This window comes from Odontesthes bonariensis, chromosome 2 (assembly GCF_027942865.1).
Source record: "Odontesthes bonariensis isolate fOdoBon6 chromosome 2, fOdoBon6.hap1, whole genome shotgun sequence".
In the NCBI taxonomy this organism is placed as follows: domain Eukaryota; kingdom Metazoa; phylum Chordata; class Actinopteri; order Atheriniformes; family Atherinopsidae; genus Odontesthes; species Odontesthes bonariensis.
In genome coordinates this window covers 38,914,587-38,919,467 of record NC_134507.1, presented here as the reverse complement: position 1 = coordinate 38,919,467, position 4,881 = coordinate 38,914,587, and the positions used below count along the sequence as shown (strand labels likewise).

At 42.7% G+C, this 4,881-nt stretch overlaps 1 non-coding gene across 1 annotated transcript; it reads right to left on the bottom strand.

The window, feature by feature from the left end:
* Positions 1-4,402: 4,402 nt before the first annotated feature.
* On the bottom strand, positions 4,403-4,475 carry trnak-uuu (transfer RNA lysine (anticodon UUU)). The gene has a single exon. It is a non-coding gene; the product is annotated as a tRNA-Lys (tRNA).
* Between the last annotated feature and the right edge of the window lie 406 nt (positions 4,476-4,881).

Sequence of the window (4,881 nt, the reverse complement as noted above, 5' to 3'; positions counted from 1 at the left end):
AGTGGGATGACCATAAGGCTTCATGCAGTTATTGAAGAACTATGGCAGTTAGAATGCAATTTAAGTGCAAACGCATTGCTACAAGTAAATACATAACCTGCAAGTGCATTGGAAACATAATAATCCACAGGAAATTTGTCTTACATCTTATTTAGCAGAATAACTGCAGCTGGGACAAAACTGTTTTTGAATCTGTTGGTTCTGCAACCAGGAACTCCCAGCCTCCGTCCAGAGGGGAGGTACTGGAATTCATTATTCAAGGGGTGTCGGCTATCATCCAGGATACCCATTGCTATCCGCTGTAGTTGTCTTGTGTATAGGGAAGAAGGGTGCAGTTGTGTCTCCCCAATTAGTTTGCTTGACCACTTGACAATTTGGTATAGGCGGCTCTTGTGTGTAAGGGGAATATTGCCAAACCATGATGCTAAAGAAAAATATATAATTGATTCAATAAAAGAGTGATAAAACAAAATCATCATGGTCTTGTCACATTAAACTGGTAAAGCTTCCTCAAACAGTGTAACCGCTGTTGTCCTTTTTTGCATATAGCCTCACAATTCTCCTGGAGATTTAGTTTGGCGTCGATGATTGTCCCTAAGCATTTATAGGATTTAACTTGTTCCACTATTTGACCTTTCATAGTGGTGGCCTCATGCCTAGGATTGTTTCCAAAATCAATGTGCATATCCTTTGTTTTTGCTATGTTCAGTTGAAGATATGATTCCTCACACCACTGTACAAAATCTTCTACTATTGGTCCATGACCTCGTTCGTTCTTCTGTAGCAAGCTTACAATGACAGAGTCATCTGCATATTTAATTATGGTCCTATTGGCAAAAGTACTCTGACACATGTTTGTATACAGGATGAACAGGAGGGGTGAGAGTGCGCACCCTTGTGGCGAGCCTGTGGAGGAGCAAAGTTGACTGGACATGACTCCATTCACCCTGACTTCCTGTGTACTATTAATTAAAAAGTCTAAAATCCAACCAACAACATTAAAACTTAAAGAAAATTGTGTAAGAAGACGGTTTATTAAAATGTGTGGTTGGATGGTGTTAAAAGCTGATGAAAAGTCAATAAATAAAACTTGTGCATGTGACCCACTTCCTTCAAGATGTTTTAGAAGCTGATGGAGTAGGGTGATGGTAGCATCTTCCACTCCTCTGTTCGGCCTGTAGGCAAACTGCATGGGGTCCAATGCATTTTCAGTGTGCCTTAAGATGTGTGACCTTATCCATTTTTCAAAATTTTTCATTACAATTGAGGTTAGGGCAAAGGGTCTAAAATAGTTCAAAGTACTTGGCCTGCCACATTTCGGGACAGGGACCACAACAGGGTGTTTCCATACCTTGGGTACATGTTGTGTCTGCAGAGATTTATTAAAAATGAGCTGGAATATTGAGCTCAACTCTTTTGCACATGTCTTAATTACACGCCCACAGATATTGTCTGGTCCATAACTTTTATTAGCCTTTGTCTTGAAGAAGACATTTTCAACATCTCTACATGTGATGCTGGTGTGCTGACCATCTCTGAGTTTGCACTGGAGTTTTCCAATTTCCTGGCTGAAATCAAACTTATCAAAACGGTTATAAAAACAATTCAAGGCATTTGCAAGCTCATTATCAGATGTAAAACCTTCAAGGGATATATGGTTACTTTTACTCTGGTTCTGGATACCAGCTATAGTTTTCATACAGGACCAGGCAGAGCCAAGGTTATTCTCAGCCATTCTTTGTTCGAGTTTGGACTTATATCTTTGTTTGGCTTTAGATATCTCAGTTTTCAGTTCTCTGGTGGCTACATGTAGATCAGTAGCAGTACCCTGCTTGTGAGCCTGCCTTTTTCCTCTGTAAACAGCTTTTAATAGTCCCATTTACCCATGGCTTGTTGTTTGGGTAAATCTTGATCTGTTTACATGGGATAATCATATCCCTACAAAAAGCCACATATGAACACACCACATCAGTGAGTTCATCCAAATCATTACAGGAGTCTGTAAAAGTGTCCCAGTCTGTGCAGTCATAACATTCCTGAAGGCACATAACTGAATCCTCAGTCCATTCCTTTACTTCCTTGATTTGCACTTGTTCCCTTCTCAAGACAGATCTGTACTTGGGAATGAGTTGAACACAGTTATGGTCTGCAGAGCCCAGCGGGGGCAGTGGAATCGATTTGTAGGCGTCCTTCACTGTACCATAACAGAGATCCAGTGTCTTTCCCCGCCTGGTTGGACAGGTGACATACTGATAAAAGTCTCTCATGGAATGTTTTAACGTCACATGATTGAAGTCACCTAGGATAAAGTTCGGAGCGTCGGGTGAGAGTGATTGTAATTTATGCATGACATCCGAAATAACATTGCAGGCAATGGTGGCATTTGCCTTCGGGTGAATGTACACGACTGTTAGAAAGATTTGCGGAAATTCGCGTGGCAGATAGAATGGACGCATTGACACGGACAGGAGCTCAATGTCGGGTAAACAGATGTTTTCTCTGACAGTCACAGAAGTACAGTAGCGCCTGTTCAGGTCTACACATACCCCTCCGCCGAGCGTCTTCCCCGTTATGTTAGCATCTCTGTCCGTCCGGATAGGTGATCCAAAACCGCCGATCCACAGTTCTCGGTCCTGGTCATGCCCAGACAACAGGTCTCCTGAAGGCCAAGACGCAGCATTCCCCAAAATCCTTCTGCAGCTGGACGTTTCCCTGCAGCTCATCGAGTTTATTCCTAAGGGATTGTACATTTCCTAAAATCATGGTGGGGAGGGGGATCCGTTTCAGACACCGCTTCCTCCGGCGTAAACGAACACCTCCGCGTTTGCCCCGCTTCCTCTTTTTTCCCTGCCATGCCGAGTGTTCGGGCTTGTGATCTTTTCTTATACAGTCTGGTAAGTTTAAAACCGGATCTGGTGTGTTGTGCGCGCCCTCAAAGCGAAGTTGAAGCAACTGGTCTCTGCTGTACACAGTTCTTGCTTGGGCGGCCTGCATTGTGTCTCGGGCAAGCAGCAGGAATGACACCAGAATCCAAGTTACAACCAGATAGAAAAGTTCCATTTTTGTTTTGTATCGTCAGTTCAGGGTGAAATGACGTGGACAAACTTTAAACAGACTTCAGACAAACGTCAGGAATTGGCTTGAATTGGACTTACTATCTAAGTGCCTTGAGATGACATTTGTTGTATTTGGCGCTATATAAATAAAAATGAATTGAATTGAATTGAATTAAGACTTATACAACCGATTAAAACAAACAAACATATCGGACGCCAAACTCTCTCCCTGCCAGTCGCTGCGTGTGCAAGCGCCTGTGGCTCTTGCTCACAGTTCAGGTTCAGTTGAAGGTTTAGTCAGTGGTGTTATTTATTTAGTCATTTACAAATCCTCTGAAAAGTAGATCATAATCCAACTGAAGTTTGGTGGATTAAAGCCTGCTCTTTAAAGCACAGAGCAACGTCACCTCCCAAAGCCAACCCTGTCACTGGCTCTAAAGGAGAGGAGCCTGTTAGCGGAGGGCCCTGCTCAGAGTCCTGCTTTAGTGAACTACAGCAACCAAGTAAACCTGCCAGACTTCTGTTGGGATCAGACTGATCTATGAGGGCTTAAAGATTCAACAAAGAGAAACATGCAGCTGAACCTAAATAAAACTTGAACAGAGAACTTACAGGAGAGCTTTTTAATGCTTTTATGCATCAATCTTTACTTCATTGGCTCCCTCCATGGGATAAAATTTGGAACATTTTCCTAATAAAAGAAAAAGATGTCAAGGCTCAGAAAGCACCTTTATCATTGTTTTACTGTGTAATATGTAGGATCCATAAACTCATTTATTACCAGCTCTATCAGCATGGAGAGAATCCCCTTTTCTCCCAAAAGATCCCAGGTGCTGCTCCTGAGGTGTTTCTGTGAGTTTATCACACCAGCTGGTGAAATGATATGAGTCCCTCTACAGTTGTTGTAGGCTAATGTCAGCTGAGATTCAAACTAAAAGACACATTTAGTGTCTGAAACTGTGAGACACTGTTCAAGTGGGACTGAAAGCAGATTCAGAGGGTTGTGATGTATGTTTTTCCACCCAAATGATCTGATAACTGTCAGAGATGCAGCAGTGCTATGAAATCCACTTTAGAAGCTGCAGTTATTGGACACAATGAGAGCTGACCATCTCTGTGGCTCAGAGGAAAACTGAGCAACAATGTATTTTAGATAACTTATATATTTATTTATTATTTATATATTTCTATAACTTACAAATGAGGATATAATGCAGCTAACAGCAAAGCTAACAATAAGCTACATAGAAGGAAAAGCATCAGCCAGGCTCTGTCAGAGGTGACAGTGTAGAAACAGAGTGCAGGCATAGAGGGAAGTACAGGTTAAGTGGGAGATTACATTTTTACACCTGAACAGGGACTTGAACCCTGGACCCTCAGATTAAAAGTCTGATGCTCTACCAGCTGAGCTATCCAGGCCCTATGAAAGTGTGTCTGAGTGACAGCTCACATATGAAACACTTCCTGGCCCTCATTTATAAAGCCGTCGTATAAAGCATCGTATACATGAGCGGAGAACTCGTCGTACGCAGAGGCTCAAGTGAGATTTACAGAACATGTGTACCACACCAATCCCATCGTAAGACCGAGCGGCTGTTGATAAATCCGGTGGCTGAAATCCATCGTAATGATCCTAACCACGCCTTCTACAAAAGGGGGCTGAGAGGCCGCACCTCTAGAATTTGCGACATGGATAGACGAAAGGCGGCAAAGAAACGCTGTCAACAGCGTTGACAGCTGGGACGGCTGTCAACAGCGTTGGCGTTGTAAATCGCAGACCGGACGAGTTATGTATTTTCCCCTACTGTGATGGTCAATAAAATGT